At 42.9% G+C, this 23,431-nt stretch overlaps 1 protein-coding gene across 4 annotated transcripts in view; it reads left to right on the forward strand.

Moving 5' to 3' along the window:
- Plac1 (placenta enriched 1) overlaps window positions 1-23,431 on the forward strand; it is a 165,797-nt gene that overhangs the window by 116,608 nt on the left and 25,758 nt on the right. Inside the window, exons 1-2 of one of the 4 annotated variants that reach the window (XM_027432106.2) lie at window positions 8,248-9,105; window positions 21,245-21,316. The exons of 1 other annotated variant lie outside the window; for it this stretch is intronic. The gene's annotated coding sequence lies outside the window, so the exon portion shown is untranslated. Of the gene's footprint in view, window positions 1-8,247; window positions 9,106-21,244; window positions 21,317-23,431 lie in introns of those variants that run through there. 2 more of the 4 variants (XM_027432105.2, XM_027432104.2) reach the window with 2 other exon arrangements.

Genomic DNA, 23,431 nt, shown 5'->3' on the forward strand with positions numbered 1-23,431 from the left:
CACCTCCAGCACTGCCAAGAGGGTGTGAGCAAGATCATATGTCTCGCCTGAGTGTCCTAGTGTGCACATGCCCTTGGGCACACCCAGATGTTTTTTTATTACCAGAAATCAGATACAAACCCCCGTTCTCTCTTGCTTATGAGAGCATAAGGGAATGGTAGTGAGAGGTGTTTGTACCAATTTTTTGTCTTTTTTTCATTTTTGTTTGTTTTTGAGACAAGATTTGTCTATGTAGCCCTGGATATCCTGGAACTCACTGTAGACCAGGCTGACCTGGAACTTCAAGAGATCTGCCTGCCGCTGCCTCCTGGGTGCTGGGATTAAAAGCTGGCACTGCCACCACCCAGTGCCACCACACACCCAGGCAGACTGGGTTATTTTTTGGTTTTTGTTTGTTTGTTTGTTTTTGATTGTTCTGTTAAGATACAGTCTTGTTATATAGTCCAAACTGGCCTTAAACTGAAGATTTGCCTACTTCAGCCTCCAAAGTCCTAAGATCATGAGTGTGTACCACAAGTCCAGCTCATATCTAGACTTTAAAATGATGACTGGCCACATCTGACTGGGACTTTCGTATTCCAACTGCCTGCACAAGACATCAGCCCAACAACAGAACTTGGGCAAAGAGAAAAGGAAAACAGGAGTTGTCCCATCATTTCACACTCCAGGGTGTGTGTTTAAAAGATCCAGAAATGGGGGCAGCATTTGGGAAAGTTCAATGGAACCAAAAGAGACAAATATTGATACTCAACAGTCAGCTTCTATAATAATAAGAATGGTACGGCCTGAATTCAAATAAGCAGAACAGATGTGCCTCATGTGTTATGAGTTGAAAAATCTTTCCTTCATGTGGGATCAGTTAAAAATCAAGCTTGGGACTTAGTGTATGTTTAATATAAAAGCTCTCAATAAAAAGACTCTAGAGACAAAACCAAGCGAGGGCAATACTACAATCACCAGTGCAAATAATCAACCAGTCAGCATTTGCCTGTGAGAGATCAAGGCAGGCAATGTGTGAGGATGGCAATTACTAAGAGAGGAGGTGGTGATAGAGAAAAATGTTCTTTGCCATCAAAGATGACCAGAGTTCAACACACAGACTTTTTCTCCATGAGTGAGGTTTAGAACTTGGAACTGAACTGAGCTCCAGGGACAGGGGGAAGGAAACACCAATTCTATTTGCTTATTTACTTTCTTATTTATTCTATATTTTTACTTTATCTTATTGGAGATGGGGCCCTGGCTAGTCTGGAACTTGCTGTGGAGCACATACTCACAGCAATCCTCCTGCTTCTGCTGCTGTGACTCCTGATGTGAGCCATCAAGTCCATTGATTCTTTTTGACAGTTAATGTGGAAGAGAATTTTCAAAAGATGAGCTCTGAGAAATACATGAACATAGCCTACAGAACAGTTAATTCTAATCTGAATCAGCCAAGTTCAGGCACTGAGGAAGGTATAGAAAAAGAACATTAGGCAGAATGTTTGCACCCAGGACCTTAGGAATTTAATTATTGTATTTATCTCTCTACACCAGAGAAGAACCCAGCATGAGAACTGGTAGACAAACCAGGATCACACACACTCTGTCTTTGATGATGCAACAACAAATTGGCATGTGCTTCCACATCACAGCTAACAGCCCTTTCATTTTAAAGAATTCATGGAATAAAATAGCTACCTGATCCAACAGAGGAAAAATGCAAAACAGACAGCCACAAAAGTCTTGATGAAGTCAGGAAAGGTTTGAGGGTTTGGGGAAGCTGTCTAACAAGGCCTGGCAGGAAAGATTAAAGCAAAATCGTTAGGGCAGACATATGATCAAAGTATAGAGAGAGACTCCATCAAGGTCATGGCCCCAGGGAACTGAGACATGTCAACTAAATTTGGGGATGTAAAAGAGAGGGACAGGTCTTGTGAGGCAGATCAAGAAAAAAGTGACAAAGGGGGCAAGATTAGTGTCCATAGAGTACTGAACATACAGTAAACATGAAGAAAATATACAAATTTTATTCCAAATGGTGTTATAAAGTTACAAAGAATTTCCAATAAACTGATTTCTGGCCTATCAACAATAATAACAATGGTAATAACAGCTACCATTTCTAGAGTACCACACTGAGTGAGTTTGTTTGTTGTTTTTGGTTTTGGTTTTGGTTTTTATCTCCTCCTTCCAGCCTTACTTTTTCATCCTAGGGTAGTGACATAGGCCTTACATCCTTTTTTTTTTTCAGATGAGGAAACAGGCTCAGAAACATTGAGTCATGTGTCCTAAGTGAAGCAGCCAGTGGTAGATCTCTTCATCAAACCCAGATCTCTTTTAATTCTTAAACACACTTCCTACCCTGCCTCTGTAAGTGTAGCTAGTTAGCACTCTTCCTCCAGCAGAAGAGAGAGTCGATGAAGGTCCAGTTTTACAATGTTCTTTCTGAATGGAAGGAAGGATGAATGGGAAATAGATGCCCTGGGACCAAGGAGCCCATTAAGAGGCTGAGTTGGTGCCTGCAACTCCAGCACTTGAGAGGTGAAGGCAGGAAACATCAGAAGTTGAAAGTCATTCTCTACTATTCAGTGGGTTTGAGGCCAGTCTTTCCTAACATGAGACCCTGACCTAGAAGGAGAGGGAGGAAGCACGTTAAATATTGGTAAACTTGGAAGGGGGATCTTCATAATGGAATTAGTGTTATTTTAAATTTGGGGTAGAGAAAACCCTCTATGGTAATATGAAGGAATAGCAGAAATAGCTGGGTTCGTCGACATTCAGAGATCTAATCTAAAGGCACAAGGCCTTCTGTATCTTCTGTACTCACCACATGCCAGTTTCATTGAAACTAATGACAGGAAGAAAGAACAGAAGGTAGGGTAACCCTTTGAGAGCCATTTTCAATTGCTAGCGGTCTGGTACCTCATCCCTCTTCATTACTTCATTTCAGAAAAGAGGAGCTCTGCTGCCATGCTGAGCAGCTGGATGGCTATGGCTGTCATTTAATGGAGCAGACAGCCTTTTGAGGGGTTCTTGGAGGAAAGCTGACCACCTGGAATTAGGGCAATTTTAGTTATAACAGCAACTTGACTTTCTTTGTTGTTGAGAAGGGAATCTAAATAACTTTTGGAAAACAGCTCCCCAAGGGAAGGGAGGAGAAACTCTAGTGTTAGGCAGTGTGTGGCCCTCCGTGTGATGAGACCTCAGTATGCAGTAGCTAGAGCCACTGCTTGGCAAATCCCCAACAGCAACTACCTCTAGCCAGTGAAGCTTCCTGATGCTGGTGGGCATCGTGAATCAAGTGAAAAGGAGAGACTGGGTGTGGCTGGGGTCTGGAGATAGTTGGGGCCTTTTCCTGATTGGATGCAGCAGGGTCAAATGCAAAAAGCTTTCGGAGATACAACCTACAGGTGCTTTAAATGTTATAGAATACTAACATCTTATTCTCTGACTTAACAAATATTTATGTGCCATTTACTTAACAATTACTATGTGTCAGGCACTATGATGGGCACTGTCCATACAGTATTGAATAAAAGAGAAGCATCCCTGTATCCATGAGGCTTACTGCCTCATAAGAGAGGTGACTGAAAAACAAACACACAGTATTCAGTGTCATCTACTGGGGATTGGTTTCACAATGCCCCCATAGGTATACATTGAAATCTCTTACATAAAATGTTATACTGAAAAAAGTGCTATACTGTTTGCATTTGACTGTCATGTGATCTGGGTACTTGATATAGTTTCCACATTATTTATGATACCTAATTCAGTGTAAATTTCATATGAATAGTTGTTGTACAATATTATTTATGGAGTGGTGAATGGGGCGGGGTGGCTGGACACGTTCAGCCCAGATGCAACTTTCTAGAGGACACTTTGCATCTGCCATTGCTTGACTCCACAGATGCAGAACCCATGGATGCAGAAAGCTGGTTTGAATTACTAATGGTAATAAGGCCTATGACTTAGAACACAAAATAGGTTTTGCAGAAAAGAAACTGCATAGGTAGGGCCTGAGCTGAGTGATCAGGATGGACAAATTTTGGATGCAGAAAAGGGAATTGTTCATTTCATGAGCCAGGAGCAGCGCCTCCGAGACTGAGGAGAACATGGATGTGAAATCTCTTTGAGCATCACGCTATTGAAGCTACTGGTCAAGCAGGACCGAGTTTCCATCTTCTTAATGGCAAGCCTACATGCTCTGGGTTTTGTGTGTCCTCGGGGCCCAGGGACCCAAGTTGGGTCCAGAGATCAACTGGGATGTTTCCCAGAGAGGCAGATCCTTAGTTATGGCATGCTTGTAGGTTCATCCAGTTGGATAAGATGAGCTTCCAACAGATTGAGAAAGCCTGTATACAGCCTCAGAGACTCTTTGCCCTGTGATTTTCACTTCCACTCAGGGCTTTGTATCTGAAGGGAATGTTTGCCTCATGAGAGCTGTGCCTGCATTGGCTAGGGATATCAGTTAAGGCAGCACCCGGCTTTGGGAAAAGTACAAGAAGACTGGGAGCAAGAATGGAGCCAAGGAAGCAGCCCTGCCAACAACTTCCGTTCTTTCCCTTTCCTTCCCATATTGCTGCCCACGGAGCCCTGTGACTGTTTATGGTGATCTGTTTGTTAACAATTAACAAAGAGGGAGGGAGCCCTTTTTGGCAATTTTTTTTTCTGCCCAGAGGCCCCAGATTTCTCCCTATGAAACTGCCAAATACGCAACTTTGGGTGGATATTTGGCTGAATCTCTTTGAAGGGTTTGTCAGTGCCTAAAATGGAAATTGTTAGAAAGCAGAGGGGGGTGGTTGCCAGCAACCATGAAATGGTAATGACCAAATCATTTATTTTTGCAATGAAATGTCATCCCCTAACACTACAAAAGCAGATTTTTTTTCTTTTTGGAGCTTAGAAGTGCTGACTACCTAGAAAATTCTTCTTAGGCGAGCCTGTGTACAGTACCTCCACCCACAAATACCCCTATCTTTCACTCACCTTGGTCTCTCCTCCTAAACTAAGCTGCTCCCATGGATTGAGAGCTTAGCTACAACCTGGGTTGAATTAAGAGGTTGGCTGATTATGAAAGATAATCAGACTTCAGCCATTCTGTACAACAAAGAGGAAGTTCATTTGCTTCTAAGATGGTGTGTGGTCGACTTTCTTACCACATGGGAAAGTTCTTAGGCAGTAGTAGACGATACCCCAAAACACAACGTAGATGTTTAAATGATCCAGTCATGTCTTCCTGTCGTTGCAGCTAGGAAGACATGGCACCTGAGGTTGTCTGTGTGTATTGCCTCAGTTAGCAAGCAAATCAGGCAGGATCTACAATTTGGTACCTTCTAGTTTTGTACTCTGACACATTTGTTGGGCACTTAAAAGGAAGAGACTGGAAAATACATTGTGGGTTGACACTAGGGACTGTGGCTCATCTGCTGGTATCTCTTTGAAAAATAGCCGTTAAGCTACTGTTCCTACAAGCCAGTTCCTGGAAGGCTTCAAAAAGCCCCAGTTCTTTCTTTTAGTTTTTCCATATTGACTGCTGTATTGGGATTAGTGAAAATTTATGCCACCATAAAATTTATTTTAAAGAAATATTTTATAAGCCTTTGGCTTGAAAGTATTTCAATAATATCTGCACACTCAAAATTAAAAAGGAAGATGGCTGCACTCAGCTTTCATTCCAGCAAACTTTAGGAATTCTCTTTAGATCACAGTCATCAGGCCAATTTTTGAGCAACTTGTTTTTAAGTATGCTTTCCCCAATCATTTGTGTACAGGTGTGTGATCTATTAGGTAAGCAGACCTGGTTTAAAAAAACAACTGATCCTAAGAGGGCTGTGAGAGATAGCTCAAAGAGTTAAGATCACTGGCTGTTCTTCCAAAGAACCAGGTTCGATACCCAGTACCCATTTTGTGCCTAACAACCATCTGTAACTCTAGTTCCAGGGGATCCGATACTGTCTTCTGGCTTCTGAGAGCGCTGCACACACACTGAACACAGACAGACCATCCAAAGGTTGCTTGCTCTATCACTGCCTATGAAAACCTATGTTTTTGCCCCTCTCTTATGTAAGATCTTTGGAACAGCCCACTGGAAAGTGTGGCTCTAATACAGGTGACTCTCCCAGACTCCCTTGTAAGATCATCTCATGAGGGAATTACAAAATAGCCAGCTTTGTCCTTCTCCACCCCTTTCCCCATCTTCAAAGTGCTCTCAAACCCACACACAGTCTCTGATACAGTAGCAATGACCCCACATTGAGAATAGAGACAATTGAAGCAACTTGAGGCCATGACACTCTTCCCCCAGGAAAAGACCCCCTAAACTGTTTCACAGCCTTTATTTTTGATTGTCTAAGAATTGGAAGACTGCCACAGGCAAGGTAGAAATTGGGTTCTTTCTCTCCTGGCTTTGACCAAGCTGTAAAGTTTTGTTCCCTACTTTCTTTGGACTACAGAGAAAGCATGGAGGCAGTAATTGGCCCGAGTATCTGGTAACTGTACCAGTGTATCAGCCTCAGTTGCCATATCCATAATGAGAAGCACTGGGACTACACAAGTTACTGCTTCTCCCCAAACTCTGCTGTATGACTAATCTAATAGACTTACCAGCAGAGAGGGATGGAGCTAAGTTTTCAATAGTTGCTTAGCTTCAGGGAAAGTTGTTTTATACAGTGTCCTTTCTCTGTGTTTCCCTTTTAAGAGGAAAACACGACTCATTCCAGGATCATAAAGTGAACGTATTGCAGATCAGCAGGGGAAAAGGTTTTTTTGGTTTTTTTTTTTCTTTCCTTCCTGTGAAAAGGGTCCATAGAAACCAAGGCAGGCACCAAACCTCTACAAGAGATGCAGAAACATGAGACAGGTGGGGCAGTCAACTTCATCAGTACCATCTTCACTCTTCCTGTAATGCCAATGCTCAGAAGTGGTGATGAGTGACAGCAGACATCCCTCAGCTGATCTAGACCATGACTCCAGCTCCTCTGTTTATCACCTGTTTCACCTAGAGAAAATGCATTACCACTATGCACCTCCGTTTCTTCGTCTAGAAAATACAAGATGACCATAACACTGTGCAGTAAAGTAGCAGGGCTAAATATTAGATGAGCAAGTAATGTGCACATGACAATGTCTGATGCACACCCATTAAGTGTTCTGGCCAATGTCAGCTATCTGTGACCCTTGGTCTCTCGTATCGGGAGATGAATAGCAGAATTTATAAGGCTATATTACACAAGCCCATTCTCTTTTCCTGTGTCTAAGATTCTCTGTGGCCTAGGACAACTCTGTGTTCCCGGGCAACGTCTGGCTGCTTCTGGAATATGTGGTTTTTCTTCTCCCTGAGAGCTAATGTTACATCCAGTGGAGGACCTCAGGCAGCCTTCGTCCCCCTAGGTTCATGAGTCAGTGCCAGTGACCAAAAGAATGGAAAAACCTCTCTGATGAGGGGAGAAAGTGTGGTCATTTAAACCTCAGCCATAAGCAATTGTCTCCCACATTTACAGAGGATTTAACAGAATGCAGACTTGAAGCTCTTAGAGTTGCCAAAGGAATTTTTAGAAAAGAATGTTCCCCGGGGGTACTCTGTGTCCAGGGAGGTCCAAACAAGAGAAAACGGGCTGTGGCCAGACACAGGGAAGATGTTTAGCCACAGGTGGGAAAAAGCTGAAGAAGATTCCCAAAACAGGTTCTGCAGTGTTTTCCCCAGGTAAACTGGGGAAAGAGTGGCTGGCCATCTGTCCCTGACTGTTCCACTGGCCACCAGAGCAGGAAGAACCCTTAGAAGTGATCTTATCCAAGCCTCTAATTTAAATATACGAATGCTAAGACCTGGGGAGAGGGGACAATTGCCCTATAGTCATATAGCAAATTATTGACAGAACCAGGATTTAAATCCTAAGCCAAAGATCACACTGTGGCACCATAGTGGTCTCTTAAAGGTACACAGACTGCTGTCTCTCCTCATTCTGGAATGCTCTGCAGTACAAACATACTAAAAAGTAATTGAGGCCCACCCAGAAGGACTGAAAAAGGTATTGAGCCATGCCCAAATTGCAATTCCTCTAGTTTTTAGCCGTCCGATTTGGGAGCTCAGGCTGTCAAAGTGTTTCAGCCAAAGTGTTCCTCACTCAACTAACTGGTCTTCTTAACTTACCATGTGAAAGCAGCTGTGGTTAAAGCTGAGCCTGCTGACTCAGCCCATGTAGTAAGGATGACTAAACACAAGCATTTCCTGGGGGGGGGGATGGAAAATGTCTTTCAGATGCATTTCTTTCAGGGAACCTTTCTGATCAGTCAGGAGCTAGCCCACCATGGGCCCGTGAGGAAAAGCAGGAGGCTGTCCCTGCTCAGCACCAAGGCAGCATTTGCAGATGTTTCCTTTCTTTCTTTCTAAACAATATCGTGGCTGTCTCGGCACCATTTTGGTCTGGCCAGCGTTTGCACGGGCCTCCATCTGCTAACTGGTGGAGCCCAAAGCAGAGGGGAGCGGATGTCTCCTCTGACTGGAGGGGCCTTGCACATTCCCCTTCTCAGAGGCCTTCCCCCAAGAGTGAATTGGGGCTGATCTGCTTTATCTCAAGGCAGTTTCAATCCTGAGCCCACCTTGAATCATTATGCTGACCGATCTGCAAACAATGAGAAGTGGCTTCTCTCTCCAGGGTGCACTCGGGGGAATTTGCAATCTGGAGGGAAGTTATCATGTTCAGGTCTGAATACCACACAGACATTGGACAACATTAGGACAAGAACATTGACCTTCAGTGGGATTGCGCACCAGCTTAAGGCATTAATCCAGTGAACCCAAAATGTGGATAAATATTTCAAGACTCTTGGCTGGGAAGGAGTCTGCCTTGCTCAATTAGAGAGTTGGAGACACCTGGTGCGTTTGGACGCCGCAGGTTCGCTGCGCAGCTTGAGAGTTAGAAAGGGGGCGGGAAAAGGGAGAGGGTGAACATACTCGGCCATCTCCTGAAAGCCATATATAACTGGAACAGTCCAGGCATCGAAGAGTCACGATTAAGGGACCTGCATCATCCTCTCCCTACCCCTTTCCTCGTGCTCGACACGGAGAAAACAGGACAGCCTCAGAATTCTCAGAGAGCCAAAGATTTCTTTTTTTTTAAAGTGAGTAACGACTTCTGATTACAATGGGGGAATGTTTGGGGTCAAATAACTTGGAGCCATGGAAAAGTAGCCTGGGGGAGGAGGAGAAGAGAAAGGAGAGAGGGAAAGAAAGAGGCTGGGGAGAGGGGGCTAGTCCAATTCTTTGCTATGCCGCAGTATATGCTTTGAAGTGTTTTTTTTCTTTTTTTCTTTTTCTTTGCTAAATCTGTTTCTAACTCTGTACTCACAAAAGAAAACACTCACAGGCTGCATGCATCACCTGACCATAATATGGCCTCTCTACAAGTTTTTCTGAGTACAGGAGAAGGAGAGGGAGAAGAGAGTAAATGAATACATGACAAAACAATGAGGATTTGTGTGGCCCCTGGGGTTGTCGGAAGCTTAAGTGAAATGATGGTTGTGAGTTGTCATGTGTTCAAAAGCTTACTGGTTAATACATCATCTGCGGGTTCGTTAGCTTCTTCCTGGGAGTCCTTCATGGCACCTGCCTGAGAGAGAGAAGCAGAGAGAGTGTCCTTTTCTGCAGTGCGATGGAGACAGGCTCTCACAGTATTACACAGGCTGGCCTAACACTCACTGTGTAGCTCGTTGACCTGCCTCAATTTCCCAAGCACATGGAAGTGTGACCTTCCATGCCAGCTGACACTGCTGGCTGTCTAATGGTGGGAAATGAGACACAGAGAAGTAAGGAGGTAACGCATGATGGATCTGGGTCCACTGTACTTTCCAACATGCCACATAGCCTCCTTCTCTCAAATCAAAATCTTTAAAGAGGAAAGTGCTATAGGACATTTGCATCAGATCTGTCATTGTGACTGTTTATATGAAGGCTTAAACATTGGCAGTGGATTAGGAGAAATATCAGGCAGTAACTAACAATTCTACTAAAGATTACAGTAAGACCTTGTCTACTCACAATCCAAGAGGCCAGGGGGGAATTATCTTGGAATGACTTGGCTTGGGATTATCTAATATTGTTGTGAAAGAACAATGGGGCTTCTAGTTGGCAAGGAACTAACAGTTGCTATTTGGAATAACATGGGCTAATGTAAGAAAGCTAGCTGACTGCCGACTCAGGTAGATGGGTGAGCCAATGTATACTGAGACTGTTGCTATCAGGTCCCTGGCCTCTCATGAAGCAGCCAGTTGCTTAGTAGGAACAGACGTGGTCAAATCTATACTGCTTTTATGCAGAGATTAAAACAGTTGACCTCAGGTACTGGCTGTGCTGTTAAGGTCACATCACCCAGTCTACATCCAATGAAGTAACTTCTGTCTATTAAGTGGCTGGCTTCCCAACTCTACTAACCAAAGACATTTACTACCAGCCTATGTACAGTTTCTCTTTCTGTCTTCTGGCCAGGCCTAATAGTGGTCATTTGTGCCTTTCACAAGGAACTAGGGGACTAGGAGATGCTAAGTTGCCTCATGCAGGCAACTAGGCATTGAAAACAAAAGCTTTATAAAGCAAAGCCTGGGTTTTGTGCCCTAGGTTGCCTTGTTATTTAAAGGAGTCATTGTTCTCTAATTTATTACATTTTGAAGCATAGAATTGGGTTCGATTAAAGCAGGAGTTTTTAACCTGGGGTCTGTTACTCTTGGACAGCATACAAGAAACTCAATAAATTTCTCTGAAACTATGCGAAAAATTGTGGGTTTGCATTTAGCGTTTCCTCCTAGGACAGGGTCCACAACTTTCCTCAAATTCTCAAAGGGTCCATGTTCAAAAAACGCTAGTAACCATTGGCTTAGAAGGAGTAGAAGTGTAATTGTGTTTATGGATCAACTGCTGTTTATTCAGAAGCATGCCTTGATTCTCTCCGTTCCATGGTCTGCTTCACTTCCTTCTGGTGCTCCTGAAGGATAAGTACCTGTTTTCAAATCTTTATCATCTCTTGTACCATTTCACACGAATAGCCATGGCTTCCAATGGTATAGGGATCAGGGAAGGTTAGAACCCTACTCATGGGAGTTCAGTGGTTCCCGTAGAGTGGAAGGAAGTATTGTGTGATTAAAAAAAAAAAATTGAAGTCCTTGGTTCTCAAAACCAGATGCCGTTTCTAAGGCTGACCTTTATTACAAAGACTGAACTTTGGAAACACACAGCTGTGTGGCCTGGGGCAAGTGACTTCATCTCTTGGAACCTCAATTTCTTCATCTGACAGATGGGGATAATAACAGGGTTGTTGTGGAGATAATAAGTGAGATAATGGACAGAATGCAGAAGGCATATACTAAGTGCTCAGTCAATACAAGTGCCAATAGTATCTTTTTTTCCTGAGGTAGCCAGTTCACTGAGAAGACCCAAAGCTTTTCTTCTGAGGGTATAGATACATCTGTGTGGGAACTACCAATAGGACCTTTAGCACTTTACCAAAACATGGAGTTTGACCTGGTCAACAGTTGTCCTCTACTCAGAACAGTGGAGGAGCCCTGAAACCAGAAGTTCTATGAGGGAATTTAGGCTGTGTTTATAAAAGACCAGAACAAGACAGGCGTTGGTGGCACACGCCTTTAATCCCAGCACTCAGGAGGCAGAGGCAGGCAGATCTCTGTGAGTTTGAGACCAGCCTGGTCTCCAGAGACAGTGCCAGGATAGCCTCCAAAGCCACAGAGAAACCCTGTCTCAAAAAAACAAAAAAACAAAAACAAAAAGAGAACAATTGGAGCAGTCAGATGGGTGCTTTCACTCAGCAACAACACTTGTCCAAAGGGTTTCCCACTCTGCTTCTACCTGATCTTCAAATCAAACAGCTATGTGAGGCAAGTAGAGCAGCTATTGGAGAAGTCACTTACCAAGGAAGTCAAAGATCCATACATGAAAACTATAAAGCATTAATAAAAGACATAGACGGCATTAGTAAATGCAAATACCTCCCATGCTCATAAAATTTCCATACTATTCAAAGTGGGATTCAGACTACCTGTAATCTATATTGAAATTCCAGTGGCATTTTTATAGAAATAGAAAGAACATCTAAAACTTATATGGAATCATAACAGCTACAACATTTAAAAAAATTCCATGCAATCTTGAGAAAGAAAAGAAAGTTAGAGCCATCATACTTTCTAATTTCAAACTACATGACAAAATGATGGTGACCAAAACAGTAGGATATAGCCATAAAACCATACATATGAAGAACAATGAAACAGAAAAGAGAGTCTAGAAATGAACCCGAGGGTATAAAATCAACTAATTTTTGATATGGGTATCCAGAAGATATAATGGAAAATGGTAGCCTGTTCAGTAAAGTACTCTGTGAAAACTGGATAACCACATGCAAAAGAATAAAATGGAATCTTTATCTCACACCACACACACACACACACACACACACACACACACACACACACACCAGCTCAAAACTGACTGAATAAGTGTAAGAATTAAAATCAACAAACTTCTAGGAGAAAACTAAGTGGGAGGGTTGCTTGATTTTAGCCTCCTAATGATTTGGGGGCCTTGAATCCAGATTGACTTCTTCCCTATTCTCAACTGGCCTCTCTGACTCCATTTCTTCTCTTCAGGACTGGGTGTCAATGGTCAGAGTGTGACAGGCAAGTGGAATGAGGAAAGAGGTGGCTGGTTTCTGGAATCTTTGCCTGGAGTCATGCACATTTACTTCCCTGTAAGAAGCAAGTCCATTTAGGGCCTTTCCTTCTCACATACATGAGTGACACCCCTTTCAATGTAGGAGCATTTGCTCTGCTTTAAGAAAACCAGCCCAAAGAATTTGTGTAGCCAAGGAGTAGAAAGCACAATTTTAGATATTGTTGTATTTTATTATTATTTTTTTTTAATTTTCAGGGCGGGGGTAGTGTCCATACCACAGCCCACATGTATAGGTCAGACAACAACTGGAAAAAGCTGGTTCTCTCCTCCCACGATGTGGATTCTGGGGACCAAACCCAGGTTATCAAGCTTGGTGTCAAATACCCCAACCCACTGAGCTATCTCCCCAGCCCAGGAGACTTTTTCAATGTTGCAAAATAGTTCTTCCCCAAAGGGTACCCACGGGGCTCTTTGATCCAGAAACCACCCTAACTGGTGACTGAGTCACTGCCCAGGTCTAGGAGAGACTTCTCACTGTGAAGGAACACGTCCCAGGTCCCCTCTTCAGCCTCTGCTTGGGGCTCTACTTGATGTCCCAGGTCCTGCGAAAAACCACCTCCCAGCTGGAATAGGTCTTCACAAAACTGTCTTGTGGCCATTCTAGAATGAAAAGTGTCAGAAGCGAGGAAAAGTGCAGAAGGGGCTCACTCAGTTGCCTGGCTGTGGCTAAGTGTTTCTTTCTCAGAGTGGAGCATTTCCCTTGGAGACAGGAACAAGGTGGCTTTGTATGGAGATTCCTGTGAGACTCCAAATCAAGATTTCATCCTGCTTCCTGTGCCGAGGAGACCCATGGCCACCCCAACCCCCTAGCACTCTGGCTACAGATTGCTAACGGGAAGGCAGGACCCAGGCTTGCCCATTGAAGGTTACCCACAGAGGCTAATCTCCACATGGTCACTGCTTCTCTAGCTCAGGGACATGGCAGGGCAAAGGTGTCCATGCATTCACATTGTTGCAAATTTTTATTTGAACAACCTTTAAAGGAATATAAGATGACTTTGTTGCTTTTGACTCACTTGCCTTTGCTAGATGAGTAGACCCCTTGGCTACAGGGCTAACAGGGACTGGTGTGGACGTTGTACATTTCCTTGTATGTTTCTGTCTAGATACATTTCCTTGTGTGTTTCTATCTAGATACACAAACATCTGTGTTTGGGAGCCAGGGGCTAAAACCAAGATGTTGATTAAGTTTTGTTTTCCATTGTTTCTCTTATGTGAATGTGTGGTATATGTGTGTGCACATGTGTGTGGGGAGTGCACATGGAAGTGTCTGCATGTGGAAACCAGAGGTAGGTGTCAAATGTCTTTCCTCAGTTACCCACCAGGTTTTTTTTCTAAGGGAAACTCTCTTGCTGAACTTGGAGCTCGGCAGTTCAGCTTGTCTAACTAGCTAGTTGACTCTGGAGATGCCCTGTCTTCACATCCTAGTCACTGGCATCAGAGGTGGGCTACAGTGCCTGCCAGCTTTTTAAAATGTGATTGCTGGAATCTGAACTCCCATCCTCATGCTTGTGCAGCTAGAGATTTACCCATTGACCCATCTCCCTAGCCCAACCAAGGCTGGCCTCCAACTCATGACTCTCCTGCCCCTTTTGGGCATGCCCTAATGATATACAGCATCACAAGCAACTATATTGTTTCATTTTGTTCTCTGAGACACGATCTCAGATTGGGCTGGACCTCATGGTGTTCCTACCTCAGCTTCTTGAGTGCTGGAGGTGTCCACTATCATACCCAGCATGCCTTGGGTTTTCTAGACAGACAAGGATATCATTGCAACTGTGTGTATGTGTGTGTGAACTCTATTTTACATATAAAGACACTGAAGTTAATACACATTTAGTGTGTGCTATATTCTAAACAAGACACTTGTAACATTCTTTAATTTTATCCTTTAAAAAATAAATTTCTCCAAATCGTTTTACTTTAAATTGCATTTACTGATTTGTGCCTGTGTGTGCTTGCTTGGGTCTGGAAGACTTTGCGTGCCTTTTCACATGGAGGCCTGAGGATAGTTTTTGGGTCTTAGTTCTCTCCTTCCGCTGTAAGGGTTCTGGGGACTATGAAATGACTCTGTTGCCTTTGACTGACTTGCCTTTGCTCAATGGCTTCAGGGCTAACAGAGACTGGCGTGGACATTGCACATTTCCTTGTATGGGACTCGAGCTCAGTATTGAGAGCCTTTACCCTTTGAGTCATCTCACCTGTTGTACAATTACCTTCTTCTAATTGACAGTTTTCTTGCAAACATCTGCCTAAAGATTATTCAAGAACATACCTTTTATGGATGTGCAAGAGAATTGGTCATAAAGGTAAAACGGTAACCATTTTTGAATGCTTAAGCTGTGTCTATCATCTAAACATGCGTCGTTTTGTAGAAATTGTGACTTGGTGAGGCCAAGATTACTGTAGTAGTGTCATATGGTCTGAAAAAGTCAAGCCTACACTCTACTTCCTGCTGACTCAACTTATCATTCCAACTAGCTCTGGAGCCATGAGACCTACATAGAATTACTGTGTCACTCAATGCAAAATGTTTGTCTTGTTCATGTGTCTAAAGAACAGAGGGCATGGCAAAGGTGTCAAGAGTGACCTACTGTGTTGGCAGATGTTTCTGAAGGAAGCTTGATACTAGAGCACAAATAAGGGATTGTGAAAAAGACTTCTCTGCTAGTTTCTGAAAAGCTTTGAGATGGATGATACTAGACAGGAGATTTTAGAAGGAATTGGAGCCAAATATGAATATTCAGGGGTGGAGGAGATGGCTCAGTCACTGAAGTCCTTGTCACACAGCATGAAGAGCAGAGGTTGGATCCCCAGCATCTACGTTCAAAAAAAAAAAAAAAACTGTCGTGGTGCATACCTGTAATGCCAGAACTGGAGAGGCAGAAAGGCAGAGACAAGGAGGATCCCTGACACTTGCTAGGCAGCCAGTCTAGCCAGATCAGTGAGGTCCACATTCAGTGAGAAAACCTATCTCAAAGCATAAAGTGGACCATGGTTGAGGAAGACAACCCCCAGGAAACTGGTGACACTGATATAGTTCTCGTAGGCAAGTGTGGTGGTATATCCCAAATCCACCGTGTCACCCATATCTCAAGAGTACTAAGAGTACTCAGGCACCATCTTGAGAAGGGGGAGCCTATTGTTTGAGACTGAACTACTCTGGGGACATGAAAACAAGGAACAATCACAAATCAGGAAATCTGGGATGCATTGCCAAAGTACAGTGTCTGTGTGGGAAATAGCCCAGAGTGGGTAGCCATAGAGATGGAGAGGGCTGGGTGTAAACACACTGAGAAGTTTAGGCAGTAGGAGGCTCGGGCTGTTGGAAAACAAGAAAGTTGGTAGTTCTGGCCTCTAGGATGAATTGCAAATGCCATCACCTAATAATACCTTCACAGTCTGAGCCCATGGCAAGTGAATTGGCCTCTAGAACTGTCTTCTCCACTATCTACTGAAAGTTTTCCAGCTTTCTCCCTCCCACATGTGGCTTCCTGCCAGATAGGGTCAGAAATCTTTGAGACTGGAAGGCAGAAGACTGGGCTCCCTCAGATCCCCACATCTAATGCTGAACTCCACGCTCTGTGTCTTTCCCTGATTCTCGGACACATGCAGGGGAATGCCGTTGGGTTGGGGAACAAGTACAAAGCACACAAGCTCCAGAGCTTCGTGATACCAACAGTGGCTCCACATATATGGAAAAGGGAAGCTTCTAAAGGGATGTTGTCAGTTAGGGGTTGGGAATGCGGGTCAGTTGGTAGAATGATTGCCTAGCATGCAGGAAGCCCTAAATTCCATCCCAGTACCACAGAAACCAGGTGTGGTGGCCCACACGTGTAAGCCATGCACTCAGGAGGTAGAAGCAGGAAGATGACAAGTGCAATGTCATCCTCATCTACATAGAGGGTTCAAGGCCAACCTAGGCTACAAGAAACCTGGTCTCAGGCCAAGCAGTAGTGGTACACAACCTTTAATCCCAGTACTCTGGAGTTGGAAGTTAGCCTGGGCTGAATGAGATCCTGTCTCCAATCAAACAAACAAACAAAAAAACAAAAAAAGAGGTGACTTCTAGGAGGGAAGAGGTGACTCAATTCCCTGTAGGAGTGTGACAAAAAAGACCGTGGTCAAGACCATCTCTTCCAGGGAGCTGAGTAGCATTGCTATGTCTCTTTTCCCAGCAAATGTTGAGTGGGCTAGGCACTAGGACACTAGGATAACAGATGACTCAGGAGGAGAACTGGGCCAGTCTGAAACTCACTGTGTGGCTAAGGTCGACCCTTGAATTCCTGTCTTCCTTTCTCTACCTCTCAAGTACTGGGACTGCAGGCATGCATAACCACACCCATTTTTATGTAGTGCTGGGGATGGATCCCAGGGCCTTGTGCTTGGCAGCTACTTGGCTTTATGATGTTTATATTTGGATGAGGGTACTATCAGTTTTATTGGTGATTTAGGGCTTTGACAAAAACACTAATCTCAGAATTGAAGAGGTTCATGTTTATCCCTGAGCTGGCTAACAGGAAATGGTGTTTTATTTTGGTTTGGATTGTTTTCTTTCTTCTTCTAACTATAGTGATTGGCAAATACTGAATAACTCACTTCAATTCTCATTCTTTGAGAGGATATATTTTTTCATGCATCTGACCAAACAACTTATTATAATATATAAAAATAGTCTCAAGATGTAATTTAAGGTTTCCTATCAAGTGATGTTGAACTTACAGAAGGGGCTTGCTCCTGGGTTAGCCATTAATTGGGTGAAAAAGCCATTAAAAGAAAGATCAGGGGTCTTTCTGGAGAGAGCATTTCCTGCTAGCCCTGTGGAAGCAGCCAGGCCATAAAGAAGAAAGTAGAGCCTTAGGAGGTGAAGGTCTGAGTGCTACAGTTGCAAGGAACTCAGTTCCGCCAAAAGATGAAAGCAGCTTGGAAAAGGACCTCAAGCTCTATATGAGAATGCAGCCTAGGCAACACCTGGACTACAGCCCAAGCTTGGTGGTGCTGTGATGCCCTGTGATGAACTGTGCCTGGGCTCCAGAGAAGTCAAGGAAACTGAGATCATGCATAATGATTACATCTGGGTTGTTGAGGCTGTTTCTCAACAACCAAAGTGACTCTAAACTCTGGGTGCCCGATTGTTTGGAGTCAGGATCTCATACAGCCCAGGCTAACTTCCAACTCACTATATAGAAGATAACCTTCAAGTTCAACTCCTAACCCTCCCACATCCACCTCCCAAGGACTAGGGTTCCAAGCCTGCAGCGCCATGATCTGTTTATGCAGTGCTAGAGATCAAACCCAAGGCTTTATGTATGCTAGGTAAGCTATCCTACTAACTGAGTAAAGAAACTGGCAAGTCACAGAAGCAAGTGTCCTGATTGTGGTTCTGGGGAGAATGGCTTTCATTCCCTTAGGCAGACCCCTTGGTCTTCTGCCCTTTGTTTTCCCCTATCGTGGAGTGGAAAAGCAACTATATATGTCTAGTTCGCTCACAGCATTGAGAGGAGTCAAAGCTGGATGCATGACCATCCCTAAGCAGTGACTGGCCATAATCCCCTTTGGAGCCTGTCACTGCTGTTGACATTGAGAATACCACTGTGGGAACAAATGTTGTCATTGTCACAGCTCGGCTACAGGGGCCTCTCCTTCCTTAAACTGGCAGCTGAGGCTAAGTATTTGAGCTCCCTGGGCCAGCTGTTATGAAATAAATGCCAGGCAGAAGTAAAGCAGGCCTCAGAACTGGGCCAAAAGCCAAGCATGAGAGGGGAGATTGATAAAGGGGGGGGCACAAAGTTGGCAAAAAACCTGTTTTCTGAGGAGGTTTGAAAATATATGGTATTGCCTCCAAGGTAGACAAAACACCCATAGGAGGGCTTCATGAAAACTCCTGCTCTAACTCCCCACACCCGAGAGAAGATTCTAGAACTGAAAAGACACTGTGAGCACTTTCCCAAAGACCCTTCCCTTAGGAGCACTGAATGATAGCCACACCCTTTGAAGTGAGCTTCGAGCTCACGAGCTCACAAAGGGCCGTGTTGTTTCTACTGAGAAAGAGTGATAGCCTGGCATAATGGTGTCCTTATTCTATAAACCTCAGGAGTGTGTGACGAGGAGTAAGTGAGCCTGCAGGCTGTGACAACAGGGAAGGGGCAATTAGCAGAAGACACGTGTTTCCAGCCTGGTGCTGGTCCACATGGAAGGGTTCCTGAGAGGTCCACCATAGTCAAAGGCAAGGCAGTTTCAATTCTCTTCTAGATTGCTAAACCAGAATAAGATATCTTCTATTAAAATTGGAATTATGTTTGATAGAAAGTTTCCACAGGGGCCCGTGAGATGGCTCAGCCAGTAAAGGCACTTGCCTCCAAGCCTGACCGTCTGAATTTGATTCCTGGGATCCACATGGTGGGAAGAGAAAACCAACTCCCACAATTTGTCCTCTGACCTCCACATGAGCACAAAAAAACCATAAATAAATGTGAAAAAACAAAGTTTTCAACTTGATGGATTTCAGTGAAACATTACTTAGGTTTCGAGGTTATGGAGATTAAAAAAAATGATGAGGAGGAAAAACAGATAAACTGACTGTTTTAAATCAAAGTGAGAACAGTGATATTTGTGAGTGGAGAGATCCCTATCACACAAAAGATATCAGCAGGCTAGGAGTAACTGCTAAAGAAGTTTAGTGGACAGTTACTAAGGAGTAGAGCCCCCAGATCACATTTGAGCACAGCCTTGACCAACTTCAGGATTCCTATAGTATTGCATCATGCATGCTATGTCAGGGACCCCTTCCAAAACTCTGACTCATCTCCCAGGCGAAGGAAGCATGTCAGCATGTGAATCCCACCCCTGGTGTTATCCCAGGACATTTTGCCAGATTTGACAGTAACCAGTGATTCCATTAGGCCTGGGAGAAGCTGTGTAGTACAATGGCCAGGACCCTGAGCTCCAGGCCTGACTCTGTTAGCAATTTGCCACCCTTTCATGTACCTCTCTTATCCAGTTTGGGTGGCTAAAAAGAAATGATTTAACTGAATGATTTAGTCCCTTCCAGCTTCAAAACTGGAAAGTCTATTTCTTAGCTTCAAATACAATGTAGAATCATGGCTGTGAGGACAGTCTAATTTTGTGATTTTCATTAGGTATGAAAGATCCTCTAGGACAAACTCTTTATCATACAGATGTGGAAACCTGGGCCAAAAGAGGACAAAGGCTGGTGCTCAACCCGTGAAAAATTAGGTCCCTCCATCCTCATCCCAGACATTCTTCACTCCATTTCTTTTCCAGTCCAAGTAATAAGTGAATATTATTTACAACTTTCAAATAGTGCAAAAAGAGTTTGTAGAAAAGGAAAAGAAAAACAACAACAACAACAAAACAGTTCTTTACCCCTCCCCACCCCACTCCAGTCCTCCTCCTCCAAGGCACTCATTTTTATCAGATCCTGTTTTCAATTTCTCTGCTGGGTACTTGAATATCTGTAAACAGTGCTTGGCCGCCTGCTTCCTGATCTATCCTTTTCAGCCCTTATCACTTGACTCTCTGCTGTAAAAACTGAAGACTTATCTTACTTAGCTTTACCATCATCCATCCCTTTCTGTTGCTTCTCATTTGGTAATAATTTTGTGAGTTTTTTTTAAAGGGTTTGTTGCTGTTTGTTTCCCTATTTTTAAAATAGAACGTGGTAAAATTTATATTTTTGGTATACAGTTCGATGAGTTTAGGCAAAAATCTGAAGTCACCTGACTGCTGCTAAGAACATCACATTGAGTAGCTCCATCGGCCAAATAAATACCAATTCCTCCCTACTTCCTGAGTGGCCTGGCAACTGCTGAAAAAGGTTCATGTCACTTCAATTTTCTCTTTTGCATAATGCTATAGACATAGAATCATGCTGTATGTAACCTTTTGTCACTGTGTCCTTTCACCTATGATAACTATTTTAAGTCATTTATGCATTTATCACTGTCTTGAGATTCGTTTATCAGTTGTCCATTCTTTTGGCTTGCTGAGTAGCAGTCTATAGCATGGATGTACCAGAACTCACCAGTCAATCAGTTGAGGCACATTTAAGCTGTTTCCAGTTTGATAGTGATGTTTTAGTCATTACACTAGTTACCTTTTAATATGAAATCATATACTTAAGCCTTTATTCTTTAGTCTATCACCACTGTATGTGAATTAGGTCTGCCTTTTCAACATAGCAAATGCTTTTTGCCAGATTTCCCAAGATGGTACTAACACTGTTTTAGACTTCCTTGTAGACAGATTTGAGCATGTAATCTGTCACAGGGTGAGAAGGCTTGCTTCGATGCTATGCAGTAGCCCTATTCAAGTCAACAGCCATTCTGAATGCCTCCCATAGCATAGGGGCCTTCTTTAGTACCAGATGTGCGTGGTGCCAGGAAAGACAGACATGCACTTTCCTTTCTGACCGTTGCTAACTCAGGCAGTAATTTTTGGGAAAAAGACCTTTCTTCATGTGGATTTCAGCTTTTGTCTGTCATGCTTTTTCTTTTCCAGCTGCCTTGAGCAGCGAGCACAAAGCCACATTTCAAAGGAGACTGACAAATTATCCCCAGCTGCCAGAAGGAGGTTAGTTTTCTGTGTGTTCTGTGTCCCCTTCTCCGATAACCAACAGGTTAACTTTGTAAAGGGAACTGACAAAAGCAGAAATTGTCCTTTCACCCATATGAGGTGCTTTTTTGTTTTGTTTTGTTTCTTTTCCTTTGAAAGATGTAAATTTGTAATATTCCTCTCCATTCCCACTCTAGCTTATACCAGGAAATACACTAAATAATCACAACTCAACCTCTGTGATTTGCAACAGTCCCATTAATGCATTCTTTTTTCAGTGTTCATGGGGTCTAAATTGTTTTAATTAGATACATTGGTGTCGTCCTCCAATGAGTAACTATTTAAAGGCTAAGTAGTGTCAGCACTGGCCATATAGAATTATGTGTTGTTATTTTCTGCTTGCATTTTTAATCATCTTCATGTGTGTCTTATCTGGCATTTACTTGGCATAACTGGAGAATCTAATTACCCAGTGTACAGCAGGTTCTTCTGCTTAGGAACAGCTTAGAAAGTCTGGAAATGTTCAGACACAACATTCATGAGGGGCTGATCAAATGCCTTTGACTTGAAATACATAGTGTCCACATATATGATGCTGAAGGATTCTGTGTTCATGGAGAAAATTAGGCATTCTCCAGCACCTGTAGGAACACAAATTGGATAACTCGAACACAAGGACAGCTGCAAAATGTGCCAAAGCATTAGCAGTGTTCTTCTCCTTTACCCCTTGAGAGGCTTTTTCTAAGAAATTCTTCTGTTCAAAAGCACAATAATTAAGTGTTAGTAATAGAGCTGTAGGTGTTTAATGAGAGAGGCATGCCAATTACCTTGTTGAGTCATTGTACATTGTCTACATTTATAAAACTATAACACTATACCCTATAAATATGTATAATTAGTGTTAATACAAATTATTTGAAATATAATAGATACACTAAACTACTAAGAAATTAATTATGGCATCATTTAAAAATAAAGTGAAAACATCAAAAAATGTTCATGTGAAAAACATTTATATTATGAAATGCTAAATAGTTATACTACAAACTACTGTATCATTATTTCAAATCATGTGTAGAAGGATGTTTAATAACATGGGGAAATCTCACAGCCTAAATTAAAGGGAGGAAGGGGAGATATACAACTGAGCATATGACATGATACTGTGTATATGGGTGTGTGTGTGTGTGTGTGTGTGTGTGTGTGTGTGTGTGTGTGTGTAGAAGACTACAAGGGAATAAATATAAATTTTAACAGTAGTTAACTCTTAACTGTCAAGAATTATTTTCATTTTATTTTTATAATGAGCTTGTCATGATTTAAATCTAAAATTAATCTTTGATTAGGAAAAATTAAAATTCGATGATAGATAGTAATATGATACAGATCTCACTGATGGAAAGTGGAAAAGAGAAGAGCTTTGGATGCTGTGTGGAGAGTCACAGCAGTGCTTGGTTTCCATAAAAGCCCAAATGAAGCCCCAACGTCTTTTCAGTGTTAAGTGCTATGAGTCTGGGTGTGCTATTGAAAGGCATTTGTTGGTTTCTCGACTTCTAGCAAATTCTCATCCTTCCCTCTCTTAAATCCCACCCATTTTCTACAACTGTCCAGATCTGTGGAATGAATGCTGGGTAAACGGGACATAAATAAAACCCAAAGGCTTTAGTATACCACAAAGCCTCCCTTCCTGTGTGCTAATGGCTATGTGCCCACTGTACTCCCTAGAGTGGAGGAGAGCTCAAAAGAGAGAAATGCTTAAGAAGCCTGGAAGCACTGAGACCCAACATGCACAGCTCCCCCTCCCTGACTTTATCTGACATGATATAAACTGATGAGTTCTGTTGGTGTGTGCTGGGGGCAAGAGGAGTTATAAGAGGTAGGTGCTAAATAAGAAGCTAGCCACCAAAGGCAGATATCTTTTTTTTTTTTTTTTTTTGGTTTTTTGAGACAGCGTCAAAGGCAGGTATCTTAAGAAATCACAGAATCCTAGACTTTTATAGCAGACAAGAAAATACTTCAGTAAAAATAAGATTCCTTCCAAACATTGATCCTATGCTGAAATAAATGTTAGTTCAAAGAATATCACCTGTCAGAGCACCCCAATTTACAGATGAGAGAATCAAAACACAGGGG

This window comes from Cricetulus griseus, chromosome X (genome assembly GCF_003668045.3).
Source record: "Cricetulus griseus strain 17A/GY chromosome X, alternate assembly CriGri-PICRH-1.0, whole genome shotgun sequence".
NCBI classification, from domain to species: Eukaryota; Metazoa; Chordata; class Mammalia; order Rodentia; family Cricetidae; genus Cricetulus; species Cricetulus griseus.